We start from the raw sequence: 16264 nt of genomic DNA on the forward strand, positions 1-16264 counted from the left end.
AAACAAGCTCAAGTTTAACGTGGCTTACAGTTTAGATTTAAAATACAGAGTTTGAATTTAAGCAATAGTGAAGTACTATGATGAAGTGGCTGAGAGTAACAGATTAGCAAATAAACTACAAATAGTGTACATACTGATAGATTCGCAATACAGAAAAGAGAGACAAAATTATCAACTGGTTATTGTTATATTAACTAATGTAATGAATTCTGGAATGAATTGGTGAAAAAAGTGAGTTTTTAGCAATTTTCGGAATTGTAAGTAGTTAAGATGAAATCTAATAGATTTTGGGAGAGAGTCTCAACATTTGGTTTCATCTGAAAATCCCAGAGATACTTACTGGAATATTGTCATTTTTTGTCCCATGGAGGTAAGAGCTTATCAAAGCTTCCCAGTTTAGGTGTGGTTAGTGGTGATGATACCCCTGAAGATGAGTATTTTAATACTGTATATTTAATATACCTTTGTGTGAAATACCTGGTATGCATGCATTTGTAAGGGTATTAAGAATACACGGCAGGCTGCAGGCTTCACAAGCTAAACTAGAAAATCCCAATGGCATCTGCTTCTCCAGCACGCAGCACCTTAAATAACTTCTAAAGTAAGGAAGCCACATCCTTATCCCTGGGTAAGGAAGGAAGGATTGAGAATGATGCTCTGTTTCTTTAATTCTTCTCTGATTTTCCTGTTCCTCTGTCTTTCCCTTCTGTCTTTTTGTCTTGTGTTATTCCTTCTCCCATTCTCTTGTTGTTGTGCTACCCATAAGAAGTCTGCCTAATCTGTTGCACTGGAGCTGCAGTACTTTCTGTTCCGAGCTCTCCATGTGCTGAATAGTTGGAATCCTGGCTGAAGTCACACTTCACACAATGGTATCAGAAACCTATTCGTCCTGTATTACTGTTGCTGTCTGTTTCTGAGCACAAGGGTCAAAGGTGCTTCTGAAGGGAAGTTTCACGCCTTCCTTTGAAAGTCCAAAGGTTGAAGAGTTGTACCACAAGAGCCCTTAGAAAGGGAAAGCTCCTCTTGCGATTTTCTTCCTGATGTGGAAAAGGTATGACAATCTTTTTAACAAAAAATTCAGATGATGGGAGCTGAAAGGTCTCTTCTGTGTTTTGGAATATGGGTAATACCTCTCTCTGTCTGGAACACATCAGGGAAGAGGAATGTTTCTGTACAGCACACGTTGTGCAAGGGGAATATCTCTCCCTAATGTGTGCGGGATAAATACAAGGTATTTTTCTCTCTCTCTCTAGCACACATCAGGGAAAGGGAAGATCTCCCTGGCAAACATAAATGAGTGGTGCCTACTTGCCCTAGTAAACATCAAATAATGGCAAGTTCTCTCAGGGCCACATCAGGATAAGGAGGGCTCTCCCTAGCACATAGTTATCTATGTCAAAATTCCAAAAGGATGCCTATTTTATACAGGCAATTTAGGCCCTTTAAAGGCTTTATAAAATGGCTAGACAGAACCAGTCCACTAGTGTGCAAATTCTCAAGCGCAACTTCACACTTGCTCTGAAGGTACAAATGTGTGCATGTACTTTATTTATTTGACACATTTGATATACCACCAAAGGCCTACACATAGTCATCAAAGCAGTTTACAAAACACAGACTATAAGGAGGAAAGTAGGCAGGGAGGGAAGACTGCGTAGTACAAGGGAAGGAGATAGAAAAGAGATGGCTTTTAGAGCTTGTCTGAAGGAAGAGAGGGTTGGCTGGTTCCTGACATGGAGTTTAGGTTGTTCCGTTGCTTAGAGCCCAGATAACTGAAAGCAGAGCCATGGGTGGTGGTGACTGGTGAGACGTATGAGTGAAGGTGGAGGGAGTGTAGTCTGACTCAGATTCACCAAAACTTTGCCTCTGTGAATGCCTACATATGGTGTGTATATAAGTAGGTGTCATCTTGCCAACACACATACACGAGTATTTGGTGGCAAAATTTTATGAGTCCTTTTCCATGCTATAAAATATCCTAGTAAATTTTCAAAGAGAATAATGGTCCCCTAATGGTTAAGCTGGCTCTGGAGGGCAGCTGTGCAGACTTTGCTGGTTACCACTTTAGACTTTGGAGGCCTAGGATAGTTTTGACATTTTCCATTATGTTGTGCAAAATTTATTTTGTTACAGATATGTTCATTTTAGCCTTTTTGGATTTGTTCCCATGTTGCAGCTAGGCCACCGGATAGATCCGGTGGTGAAAGTAGACATCGTTTTTAGATGTGTTTTCCTCTCTATAACCTATACACAAAGTGGGGCATATATTAGATTTGATTTTTCTTCAGATAATTTGGATGTAGTCTTGCTGCTTGTTGTTGTGCCTTTATCTTGGACAGATCATTGTTCTCTACTATGTAAATTGGAGATTCAGGAAATGAAATGTAAAAGTAAACAGCTAACTAATATACAAACCTGTGGTCTGATTGTTTACCCCAATTGAAGACTCACTGGCTTCTCATGTTGAGTGAATCAGAGGATTTGTCCATTAATTCCATAGTTGAAAGTGGGTTTCCTCATTATCTGATTGTTTAGATCTCATTGCCCCAGTGAAAACAAAAGTTTTAGGTCACCCCTTGGTCTTCTGCAGATTTGATTGAATCCAAGATCCCTCCTTCCGCCGACTCCTTTGATCAACAACCACCCCTTCCCCTTCTCTGACTCTCGGCTGACTTTCAAGTCTCAAATTGACAAAGTAATCCGTTTAGCATTCTTTGCTCCAAATCATATCCGCCCCCTTTGCTGTTATTTAGACCCTAACCTTATCTGCTCTGTCCTCCTATCCATCGTCATTTCCCATCTAGATTACTGCAACTCACTTTACCCTGGTCTCCCTCTATATTCCATTAAGTGCCTTCAGCTCTTTCAATTGACTGCTGTTAAACCTTTGCATTTGGCTCACTTTTTTGACCACGTCACTCCACCACTTCACTCGGAGCACTGGCTGGCCCGTCTCTGTATGTATTAAGTTTAAAATTATTTGTCTTGCTTACAAATAACGTTTCCTGACTGCTCCTGCTTACCTTATTTATTTTTTAATTATTTATTAGGATTTATTTACTGCCTTTTTGAAGGAATTCACTCAAGGCAGTGTACAGTAAAAATAGATCAAACATAAGCAATAGGCAATTACAGCAGTAAAAATATTCAAGTAACAATACAAAGTATGGCATGGTATACTATTTGCAATGACTACACAATACGTAATAGAACATTATAATTGGTAGTGAAGGGTAAGGCAAAGTTGTAACATATAGATGAGTAAAAAGTAGGAAGAATTAGAAAGTAAGGTGACGGATTTGAAGAAAGTTGCACACGAGATCACAGAGATGGTTAAATATCATCTCAGCTAGGGTAGGAGTGGATAAACATGTCCCGCTGCAGTATGTGCAGCCCGAATCAATCCTTGTGTGTGTGAGTGATACTAACAAGTTAGTTACTTCTTCCATTAAAGGCTTGGTTGAAGAGCCAAGCTTTCACCTGCTTCCTGTAGTCTTGTGTTAAGTGGAATCTTTCAGGCAATGCATTCCAGAGTGTGGGGGCTACTCCGGAGAAGGCTCCCTTGCGGGTATCACATCGTGTAATGTCTTTTGGAGAGGGTGTAGTTAGTGAAAGTCCTTGGGAGGACCTTAGTGTCCTTGGCGGTGTGTGGAGGATCATCCTATTCTTCAGATACTTGGGGCCATTTCCTTTCAGGGCCTTGAAGATCAGACATAGAGTTTTAAATTTAGCCCTGTATGAAGTTTTACAAAAATGGTGTGATGTGGTCACGTCACTTGCAACCTTCTATGAGTCTTGCTGCTGCATTCTGAATCAACTGGAGCTGGTGCAGGCCCTTTGTAGTCAGACCATTGTATAGTGCATTGCTTTAATCCAGTCTTGATGTTACCATGGCATGCACAACTGGGATAAGATTTACCTTCTCGATGTAAGGAGAGAGGCAGCGTAGCTGTCGCAAATAATAGAAGCAGCTCTTGAAGGTTGCTTGGATTTGGGGAATCAGAGTAAGTGTTGAATCTAACTGTATTCCAAGGTTCCTAACTTGTATTTGAGGGGGGGTTCATACTTCCCAAAAGGGATTTTGATGTCAGGTATGTATTCACTTGTGTTAGGGACCCAGAGAAGCTCAGTTTTACTTCTGTTCAGGCAAAGCTTGTTGTGTTTAGCCCATTCTTGAATTGATGTTAGACAAGTAATCAGTTTATTCAAGGCTGTATGTAAGTCAGGTTCAATGGGTATGAGTAGATGCATATCGTCCGCATAGATGTAGAACTGAGTGTCCATTGTCCGAATCAGCTCAGCTAGTGGCTTGAGGTAGATATTGAACAGAATAGGTGACAGTATCGATCCTTGTGGTACCCCACAGGTCAGTGTCCTTGGTGGTGATGAGTTGCTGCCAAACATTATGGATTGTTGCCTGTCTGATAGATGGGATCTGAACCAGGCAAGTACTGTTCCATTGATACCTGTTTCTGTCAGTCGTGCTAACAAGATATCATGATCCACAGTGTCAAAAGCTGCTGAGAAATCTAGCTGTACTAACATCGAGGCGAATCCCTTGTCTCGGTTTCTGTGAAGATCATCTAGCAGGGATACGAGGACCGTTTCTGTTCCATAACCGGGTCTGAATCCAGATGACATGGATCTAACCAGTTACTCTTTTCTAGCCATTCATTAAGTTGAACACAGACTGTTTGTTCTATGAGTTTCCCTAGAAACGGGATGTTGGATACTGGCCTGTAACTTTGAAGTTTGTCCTGGTCAAGGTTGTTTTTCTTCAGCAGAGGGCGAACTACTGCACTTTTTAATGCTGTTGGTAGCAGGGGCGTATCTGAACTGCGGCGGTAGGGGGGGCCAGGGCCAGAGTGAGGGGGCACATTATAGCCCCCCCCGCCGCCGCCACCATTGCCGATCCCCCTCCCCCCAGCCGCTGCCATTGCCAATCTCCCCCCTCCGTTGTTGTCGCCTACCTTCGCTGGCGGGGGACCCCAACCCCCGCCAGCCGAGGTCCGCGTCCTCCTGCCGCTGCCGGCTGCCGTTAAAAGAATTCCGTCAGCTGGCGGGGGACCCCCAACCCCCGCCAGCCAAGCCGAGGTCCTTTCATTTCTTCTTCCAGTAAAGCTGGCGCCGAAAGTTTCTTCTGAGTCTGATGTCGCTGCACGTTGTACGTGCAGGACGTCAGACTCAGAAACAGAATGAACAGAATGAACAGAATGAACTTTGTATTGTTACTTGAATATTTTTACTGGAAGAAGAAATGAAAGGACCTCGGCTTGGCTGGCGGGGGTTGGGGGTCCCCCGCCAGCTGACGGAATTCTTTTAACGGCAGCCGGCAGCGGCAGGAGGACGTGGACCTCGGCTGGCGGGGGTTGGGGTCCCCCGCCAGCGAAGGTAGGCGACAACAACGGAGGGGGAGGGTTGGCAGCGGTAGGGGGGTCCAGGGCGAAATCTGCGGGGGCCCAGGCCCCTGAGGCCCCACGCAGATACGCCCCTGGTTGGTAGTTGCTCATTAGAAAGAGAGGTGTTCACAATTTTTGTGGCGCCTTCTATAAGGCCCATACATGCCTGCTGCACTATCTTTGATGGGTAGGGATCGAGGGAGCAGGTAGTTGGTCGAAGGTCTCTTAGGATTTTGTCAAGGCTCTCCTCTGTCATTAGGTTAAAAGTGTTCCATCTGTCTCTGTTAGGAGGGGGCGAGTTTGTACACCCCTGTTTGACTGGTTGGGCACTGGGTGGAATTGCCTGTAAATCCTGGTGGAGACTTTTAATTTTGTTGGCAAAGTATGCAGCAAAATCATAGTTCAGTTTAGACTGGGCAGGCTGGTCTTGTTGTGGGGGTTGCAGTAGGCTGTTTACTATACTGAACAGCTGCTTGGTTGAATTGGCAGCCTGTGCAATGCATTGAGAGAAATGCTGTTTTTTAGTTGCTGTTAAAGCTTGGCGGTACTTTGCCATGTTCTTCCTGCAGTTTAGCCTGTCTTCATCCAGGTGAGATTTGTGCCATCTCCTTTCCAGTTTTTGTCCTTCACGTTTAAGGATCTGAAGTTCTGGAGAAAACCAAGGTGAGCGTTTGTGAGTGGGGCATAAGACCTTTTTTAGTGGTGCTGTTTTCTCTAAGGTCTTGGCTAAGTGTGTATTCCAGATGTCAACTTGTTCTGACACTGTTGTCTTTTCATCTACATGTGGATAGTCCAAGGCCTCTAGGAAATTCTCAACGGTCAGCTTTTTTTTGTCTCTGATCTCCTTCCAAACTCTGGGAGGTGCCGTTTGTTACCTTAATTCGGTAATACTTCTTATACCCCCGCATGTTCTCTTTGTTCTTCCACTGTGAACCTATTTGTTGTACCTTCCTTTCGTCTAACTCTTTCTCAGGAATCTTCTTTCAGCTTTGTAGGTCCCACTCTGTGGCATGCCCTCCCGCTCCTTCTCCTCATGGAAACCTCTTATAGTAAATTAAAATCACAACTAAAAACTCACCTATTCTCTGTGACCTTTGGATAATCTGCATTCCATTGTCACCCCTCCCTCCTGTCTCCTTCCCATTTATTTTGTATTAGTATTATAAATTGCTCAGTAGCTTTGCTGGACCTCATGCAGTATATCAAGCCTCTGAAAAAAAATAAAAATAAAGCAGTTATTGCGTAGGAAGGAACAATACTGAAAGAACATCTAGATCATTATTCACTGATAGATTATAGGGATTGTCTTGAGAACTACCTAAAGATGACAAACCTAGGAAAAAGATCTATTATGATAAGGAGATTCAGAAAGCAGAATCCACTCCCAAAGAGCTGTTTTCTATAGTGAAGCAGCTTGTGGGTCTGGATCAGAAGAGGGATCTTATTGATGGTACAATTATTAGTCAAATGGTTGCAGAAACTTTTTATAAGAAAGTGGAGGACATTCCGCTTTCTTTTGAATCAAATAACCTTCCCAAGGTAGGATTAGATAGCAAAATAAGGAATAGGTGGTGTGAATTTTCTTCAGTCACAGTACTTCAGGTAGAGAAGATCTTTAGCATGGTAAACAACTCTACTAACTCTTTAGATGTCTGTTCTCCAAACATTTGTGAAGTCTTTAAAAATGTACCTTTTACCATTTTTGACTATGGTCATTAATAAATCATTATGCAAGGGTAACTTTCCAGAAAAATGTTAAAAAGCAATAGTTAAGCCTCTTTATAAAAACAAACAGCTACATATCTACTACTACTACTACTTGACATTTCTAAAGCGCTACTAGGGTTACACAGCGCTGTACAATTTAACATAGAAGGACAGTCCCTGCTCAAAGGAGCTTACAATCTAAAGGACAAATGATATAGGCAATTATAGACTAGTTTCATTGATTCTCTAACTTGCAAAAATCTGGGAAAAAGTAGTATTGATTCATCGCCACGATTTTCTCAAGGACCATCAGATTTTAGATGATTTCCAATTTGGATTCTGGCCTAAGTTTTGTACAGAGACACTGTTAATCACAGTGTGTGATAGCATCACAGTAGGATTTGACAGAGGAGTAAATTTTATTGTGGTTGCACTTGACATCTCTGCAGCCTTTGACTGTTGACACAATACATCATGACCTCCTATTGGACCGCCTAGAGGAAATAGGTATAAGGGGAAAAGTCTCTGCATGGTTTAGATATATATATATATTTTTTTTTTTTTTTAGTGTGGTAAGAGTTTTTTGAGTGGAGACCTCTCAGGGTTATTTTTTAAGTGGATGAAAGTTCTTTCAGGAGTCCATAATGGGCTCAGCCCTGTCTCTGTTTCTTTTTAATATTTATATGCTTTTTCTTTGTAAGCTTCTTAGAGGGTTGGGAGTGTTTTACTGGCTATACGCTGATGATATACAATTTTTTTCCCTTTGAAAATTTGATTGGAGAGGGATTTAATTGCTTGAGATTATTTCTCTCATCAACTAAAAGTTGGATAACAGCAAATAGACTCAAACTTAATATGTTAAAAACCCAGATAATAATTCTCTATGACCAGTCAGACATGAGTTTTCCAGTACAATTTGAGATGGGAGAGATTCACATCCTGATAAAGCGAGAATTTAAATATCTAAGGGTGCTTCTGGATTCATCTCTGTCTTTCAAAAACCATGTCAGCAATTTGATAACATTTATATTTTTTAAGTTGAAGTTGTTAAGAAGATTAAGGGACTTACTATCAGAAGACAACAGGACTTACTATCGGAAGACAATTTTAGAACAGTGATTCAAGCACATATTATGCTGTTGTTTGACTATCGTAATGCGCTATTAATATTAGGAGTACCAGATTACATGATAAGATCACTTCAAGTGGCTTAACATGTATTGGCAAGATTGTTAACAAAGACACACAGATTTGAATATATCACCCCAGTATTGATAAAGCTCCATTGGCTTCCTGTAAAGTTACATTCACAATTTAAGATCCCGACACTTATCTATAAATGTACGAATAATGATGCTCCTCTCACACTGGCAACCTTATTGAGAATTTACTGCCCTCAACGATCTCTCTGTTCAAGCAGTAAATTACTTTTAGATGCACCATCTATTAAGTATATTTGTCTTGATGAGTACAGATCTAGAATATTTATACGGAGGGTGTCAGGTTATGGATCTGCTTCCAGATAATATACGTACTTTAAAGAACTATGTACAATTTTGAAAACAATTAAAGGCATTTTTATTTAAAGATGCTTTTAATTTAGAAATTCAGTTGGTCTGAGGCCTTGCTGGAAACTGAAAACTGCCCAGCAGAAAACTGATTGTATTGAAATTTGAGAAATTGTTAAATTCTTGTGTCTGGTATTGTATGTTTAATTTATTTTGGGGTCCTTTTATCAAACTGTGGGAAAAAGGGCCCTGAGTTAGAGGCAGGGGCTGTTTTTCCCATGAGCCAGGGCCCTTCTTACCGTAGCGGGTAAAAAGGCCCCAGACACATATGACCATGTGGTAATATAACTCGAGTCCTTACCGCCATCCATTGAGGTGACGATAAGGGCTTCTGTGCTAACCTGGCGGTAACCGGACAGTGCACAGTGATGCCCAATTACTGCCAGGTTACCGCCATGCAATCCATTTCCAGGGGTTTCCTTTTCTCCCCAGAAATGATGCACGCTTGGGGTGGGACTACCGTAGGTCCTGGAAGAGCGAGCGGTAAGCGTGCGTTGGGCTTACCACCGCTCTATAAAAGGACCCTATGTTTGTATTAGTTTGAACTGCCTATAAATTGTGTCTCCTGGGCTTTATTCTTTGCTTTAACAAGGACGTGGAGGGGAAGTTCATCTTCCATGGTGTGTCTCCACTCTCCCAGCTGCATATACACATAATGACATCTGGTTTCCTTCCTACTCCTAGGTAGTGCACGTAACTGGTTGTCCCAGAAGTGACTGAAGTGAGATCCTGATTGGATTGAAGAGGGCAATTTTCAAACCTGTGCTTGCAGATGCAAAATCTGTGGATACTTGCTCACTTCTCAAACAGAAGGTAGGTAGTATTTTACCTTTGAAAATTGCCAAGAAAAATACACATAGAGATTTGTATATTCTTCTTGTGAATACTTTCTTTCTGCCCAAACTACACATCTTGTTGCCTTTCCAGCTGAGGGGTCTCAAATACTGGTCCTTGAGGGCTACAAGTCAGTTGGTTTATGGGGTATCACTATGAATATGTGTGAGGAAATTTCCACAATCACTACCTTCATGATATGTAAACATATTTCATACATATTCATTACAGGCAGTGTTTTAGAGTAACTAAGTAAATGTAAGTAGTTAATGTAGTTAAGTGTAAATGCTTTATCACTTTTACTTGTAAAGAAGTACAGGAAACATTTTTTACTTTTACTGAAGTAATAATTTCACCAATTTGAATTACTTTTACTCAGTTACATCTGATGATTGCAGTTAAAAGTAAAAATGAAAAGCAGAGGTGAGATGTAAACGATTCCTCAGTAAATCAAGTAAAAAAAACCTGGAACATGGTTGCAATTCTTGGTGAACAGACATATGTTGGATGGACTAGAGGGTTCCCACACATTTGACATTCTTGCCTCAGTTCTTGAAGAAATTCAAATAGAGTTTGCCATCAGATGAAAATTTGTTGAATAACATAGACAATGATTCCCACTTTGTAAAAGCCTTCTCTGTAATTGAACTCATAACGAGGATGAAGATGAAGATGCAAGTGATGAATTAGACAGCACTACTTCTAATGCAGATGATAATGACAATGATGATGATAACAGCATTCTTTGTCATGAGAAAATCAAGTGTTTCAGGGCAGAGATTCCCCTGATCCAATACCTGCAGACCCAATCAAAAGAAATCAGTAATATTGCAGCCTGGCCTGACCTGAAGGAACTTTTTATCAGACTGAACACTCCACATCCTGCCAGTGAAGTTGTTGAACACCTTTTAAGCTTTGCTGCATTAATGACTCACAAGCGCACTTGCACGAGTGACAGTTATTTTCAAAATTTAGTTTTACTGAAAGCAAAATAGATTGAATTATAGAGCAATAGAGTTGTTGAAATAAAACTGTTGACAACATTCATTGCAGTTGTGGTACTTTTCACTCAAAAAGTATTATATTAGGCAATAACCTTTTTTTACTTTCACTTAAGTACATTTTATTGTGTTCTCACTGTACTTTACTTAGTTGTTTTGTTTTATTTTATTTACTTAAGTATTAAAATGTACAATTATTTTTACCTTTACTTAAGTACTTTGCCCTAGTACAGGGGTAGGCAACTCCGGTCCTCGAGAGCCGCAGGCAGGTCAAGTTTTCAGGATATCCACAATGAATATGCAGGAGATAGATTTGCATACCATGGAGGCAGTGCTTGCAAATCTATCTCCTGCATATTCATTGCGGATATCCTGAAAACCTGACCTGCCTGCGACTCTCGAGGACCGGAGTTGTCTACCCCTGCCCTAGTACTTTGAACAACATTGATTACAGATATCCTGAAAACCTTACTAGTTTGAGGTTCTTAAGGTCCAGAGACCCCTGGCTTAACCCCAAACCAGGAATCCATCCTCAAAACTTCATTTACACGGGTGACTAGCCTTTGAAAATTGCTCTTTATATGTGAGATTCATGCTTGCATTATAGAGAAAAGGTGCAAATTCTGATTGATCTGATTTCCATTTACTATTTTGCTCTTGCTAGAGAACATGAAGGAGAATATGAAGAAAGGTCTAATTGCTGCCAGTTTTCTTGTTCTGGTAGTTCTTGGATTCCTCGTGTCCATCAAACTGATCACAGAGGCTAGACACAGCAAAAAGGTGAATGTGTTTCATTGGTTGAGAGCCTTTGAATGTCCGGTGGCAGCAGAAACCAAGAGAAAAGAAGCAGTAACTCTTAACAAAATTAAACACTTCTGGAAAGTTCACAGAGCTAAGAATTTGGCAGTACTAATGGAGTCTACTCTGGATCAGAAGAGGCTTTCAGGTCCAGGCATGGTAAAGAGCAAATCTATTGATGGCATGTTATGGTTAGGAGAAGACAATGAAATCATTGGAGCACCAAAAGAGGTTGACAAGACTACTCAGAAAGCCTTACAAAAGAAGGGTCCTACTCCGAAAGAAGGGAATGAATATAATCAACTTGATTAAGCGTCAAAGATGCAAAGATGCTCCCAGTTGACTTCACAACAAAGGGAAAGGGAATAACTGAACTCTGGTGGCTTCTAGGCTGCCCTTGAGAATGATTCGATAAAGATCTAGGAGCCAATGAACTTCTTGATGGACAGTAGCATTCCAAAGACAGAGGTAGTAACCAGAAAGATATAAGTAATTCTATTAGTCTTGAAGCCTCATTCCTCATCCCTGCTAGATGGCAGCAAAGGCTGGAGTGAAAGCATGACATGTGCTCTAGACTGGGACAGCAGAATGCCTCAAGGAGGTGGATCGTGGCCTTCTCCTTAGACAGAACTTTAGGACATATCCTCAGCTCACCTAGGGTGGTTCAAAATCTGGAAAAGAATAGGCCAGCGAAGCTTATGGTTTGGTGGGATCCTGGGCTGTCATGACTGACTGATATCCAAAGAGAAACAATGGAGATGCTTTAGTATCAGTCCACTTATAGTAGTGCTGTAGTAATAGAGGAAGAAAAACATAGACAACAAAAGTTGTGGAGAAACAACTGACTGGGTGAGGCTCAAGCTTTAACTGCTGCAACACCCAGTGAAGGTAACAACTTTGTCACCAAACAACAAGCAGCATGTGTGACTCACCAGCTGGGTCAGGACCCCAGGAGTCATAGAGGTTAGGAATTAACCAGTTGCTATACCCAGTTAAAACTCAAAGGTTCAAAAGAAAAGCAGAAACAAAGGTCAAGATAAGTCCTTACCTAAGAGATGTGCTAGCCAAACATGACAGGAGTCTTGGGGGAGGGGTAGCTGGAGGCAGGATGTGGAAGAGGGACTAGGAGGGCAGCCTGGGACAAAAGCTGTATCTGCTTGGAGACTTGGTGCAGAAGTCTGTTGTTTAAATGGACATAGTATGTTGTATAAGGTATTTTCTGCAAGCTTGTGATCAAGAGTATTAGTGAACTTTCTGTTATATAATTGCGGTGGGAAGCCAAGAAATACTTTTGCTGAATTATGTTACTCTCTGGAATGTGAAGAGTGCAGCACTGTTTAAATAAATGAAAGTTGTTATACCTAGAATAAATGGTATTTTGGTTTATTCAAACCTTGTGGAGGCTTGGTTATTCGCTAGGCAGCTGCCTTAGGCCAGAGGAGTGGGCTATACCTGAAAGGTTAAAGTAGTGTGCAGGGTAGCTCAGCCATAGTATAAAGGGACTTCCTCGGTCAGCCCTCTCCGCTATAGAAAGGCAGACTCCATTCAAGTAGTCCTTGGCTCCAGTAGAAACGTTAAGACTGGGACAAGTACACTAGGAGGGGCATAATCGAAAGGGATGCCCAAGTTTTCCTGGGGACGTCCTTGCAGGAATGCTCCAGCAAGGGGCGGGGAAACCCGTATTGTCAAAACAAGATGGGCAGCCATCTTTCATTTCGATAATACGGTTGGGGACGCCCAAATCAGCAAATTTAGGTCACCTTAGAGATGGTCATCCCCAGGACTTGGTCGTTTCTGATTTTCAGCGATAATGGAAAGCGAGGATGCCCATCTCAGAAACGACCAAATCCAAGCCATTTAGTCATGGGAGGAGCCAGCATTCGTAGTGCACTGGTCCCACTAACTGAACTGAAAAAGCCCTTCCCTTACCGATCCTTTAGCGATTCGGAAAGGAACAGGTATGCATGAAGGAAATCGCATGCAAATGAGCTGCTCGCTGTTAGCTCGTTTGCACACGATTTCCTCCTAAAGAGGGGAAGCCAGTGCAGAGCAGCCAAGCATTATGCGTGGCTGCTTTGTGCATGCCAAAGATGGCTTCATACATGCAGACAAGCTGTGTGTATACTAGCCGTCTACAATCTTAGAAAAACACAAGTCCAGGGATGTTTTTTTTTTTTTAAAGAGTATGCATGAAGGACGTCCTTCGCTATGCCTCCGTCCTTGCGACGGCAGTTGAGGACATCCAAAATGTGGATGTTTCTGTGAGAAGGACGTCCATGCCTGCTATGCCTCCAACACCCCCTTTATTTATTTGGATTTTGGATCACAAGTAGCAGCAGTAGGATTTGAACTGGCCACCTCTGGATTGCAAGACCAGTGCTATAACCACTAGGCCACTCCTCCCCCTTGAAATTTGGCCATCCCTGGGGGGGGGGGGCAGTTCAGGACGTCCAAAATGTTTGAAAGAAGGACGTCCATGCCTTCGTTATGCCCCCACTGACACACACATACCCCCTCCCAGGGATGGCCAAATTTCAAGGGAGTGGAGTGGAGGAGTGGCCTAGTGGTTAGAGCACTGGTCTTGCAATTCAGAGGTGGCCAGTTCAAATCCCACTGTTGCTACTTGTGATCCAAAATCCAAATAAATAAAGGAGGTGTCAGAGGCATAGCAAAGGCATGGACATCCTTCTCACAGAAACATCCACGTTTTGGACGTCCTCAACTGCTGTCACAGGAACGGAGGCATAGGAAGGACATCCTCAACTGCCATCACAGAGATGGAGGTATAGCGAAGGACATCCTTCACCCATACTCTAAAAAAAAAAAAAAAAAAAAAAAGACAAAAGTTTTTAAAGTTGTTTTTTCGGGGTGTAGTGACCACTGGGGGAGTCATGGGAGGTCATCCCCGATTCCCTCCGGTGGTCATCGGGTCATTTAGGGCACATTTTTGTGGCTTGGTCATAAAAAAAAGGACCAAGTAAAGTCGGGCCAAGTGTTCGTCAGGGATGCCCTTCTTTTTTCCATTATCGCTTGAGGACGCCCATCTGTTAGGCACGCCCCGGTCCCGCCTTCGCTATGCCTCCAACATGCCCCCAGGAATTTTGGTCGTCCCCGCGACGGGAAGCAGTTGGAGACGCCCAAAATCGGCTTTGGATTATGCTGATTTGGGCGACCTTGAGAGAAGGATGCCCATCTCCCAATTTGTGTTGAAAGATGGGCGCCCTTCTCTTTCGAAAATGCCCTTTAGGGCATCCCCTAGTTGTGACACATGACAGTGGTATTACATAAGAGCAATACAGAAATTTTCATGTTTAGATTTGGTTAGAATTAATTCAGGACAGCTACCAAAACTACGATGTTACCAATCTAACACCATGTCATTTAGACACTTTGGGGGGGGGGGGGGGGATTCTATATATGGCGCCTAAAAAATTGGCATTGAAATCAGTGCCAACTAAGCGTATTCTATAATTGGTGCCTAGATTTAGGTGCCGATTATAGAATACACTTAGTTGATATTTCAGCGCTTAAACCTACATATATCCATTTACACCAGTGAAAACATGGCGTAAATCCCAGCATGTAGATTTAGGCACACTGAGCCATATTCTATAACTAGGCGCATAAATTTTGGAATGCCCATGAAACGCCATTTGCCTGCTCATAACCACACCCCTTTTTGCCTACACGCTAGAAGTTTGGTGCACATCGTTACAGAATATGCTCACCAACTTGTGCGCCTAAATTCTAATCAGTGCCAATTAGTGCTCATTATTGCTTGTTAAGTGCTGTTATCAGCGCTCATTAGCTTGATAAGCACCGATTTTGGCATAGATCTCTAAACACACTATATAGAATCCAGGGGTTTGGAGGTCTTTTACTAATGGTTAGCACAAGTTATCTGCCACAGGACCCATTTTATTCTTATGGGCCCTGCTGCAGATAACGCATTAATCTTTAGTAAAAGACCCCGTTAGTCAGGTTTTTTTCTAAAACTCATTTTCAGTGCAAGCTTGTTAGAGCAAGGTAATGCGGTAGAAACACACGGTAGAAAATATTTTCTATTTTTTACCATGTGGCGCTTACCCAGCGGTGAAAGCAGTTTACATGCACTGATGCTTACCGCCCGGTTAAGAGCGTGTGAGACCTTACCACTAAGTCAATGGGTGGTGGTAATGTCTCAGGCCGAAAATGGATGCGTGCTGGTTTTAATTTTGCCGCACATCCATTTTTGGCCACAAAAAACGCCTCTTTTCTAGGCATGCTGAAAAATAGACCTGCGTGTGTGCAAAACATGCGCCTATACCAGCGCAGGCCACTTTTCAGCTCACCTTAGTAAAAGGGCCCCTTAGCTTTTTCTTTGTGTTTTGTGTGTGTATATATGCATGTTTGTGACAGCACGTCCATTCCCTGTGTGGATTTCTCCAAGATGTCTCTGTAAAATAAAGCAATACATTGGATTCCCTGCTGAATTCAGAAAGTATACAGATTCACCAAGTCACACACATTAGACCCCCTTCTCCAGTCTTACACAGGAGCATCATCACCTCCTTTTTTCTACTGGCCATTCCTCTCCTTTTGCTCCTTTCAGTTTTGCCCACTGCTTTCCAAATGTTCCCATCCAGACAAGAATCCCTTGAGGTAATCCCCCATCTAAACAAAGTTAGTTTTTTTGAAGTACAGAACCTTCACTTTTGAATGAACCCTCTTCACATCTATCTTAATATTAAATCACACCATCTGGTGATCACTGGATGCCAGATGATCACCCACCATAACACCAGAAACACTCTCCTCAGGACAAGGGAAAGGAAAGGGCTTTTATACCCCAAGTGAGGTGATGTCGGGGGGGGGGGGGGGGCTAAATAATGCTGGGATCTGTGGGGGAAGGAGAGGAGATATACTGGACGCATGGGGTGGGGGTAAGAGTGGGAGTGGAGGAGGAAAGGATGTTGGG

At 42.3% G+C, this 16264-nt stretch overlaps 1 long non-coding RNA gene across 1 annotated transcript; it reads left to right on the plus strand.

Annotated features, from left to right (window-relative positions):
• Positions 1-985: 985 nt before the first annotated feature.
• On the plus strand, positions 986-12650 carry LOC115471217. The gene is made up of 3 exons (XR_003942298.1): positions 986-1051; positions 9359-9487; positions 11174-12650. It is a non-coding gene; the product is annotated as an uncharacterized LOC115471217 (long non-coding RNA).
• Positions 12651-16264: the final 3614 nt, after the last annotated feature.

The sequence above is a fragment of the Microcaecilia unicolor genome, chromosome 5, assembly GCF_901765095.1.
Source record: "Microcaecilia unicolor chromosome 5, aMicUni1.1, whole genome shotgun sequence".
Classification (NCBI taxonomy): Eukaryota; Metazoa; Chordata; class Amphibia; order Gymnophiona; family Siphonopidae; genus Microcaecilia; species Microcaecilia unicolor.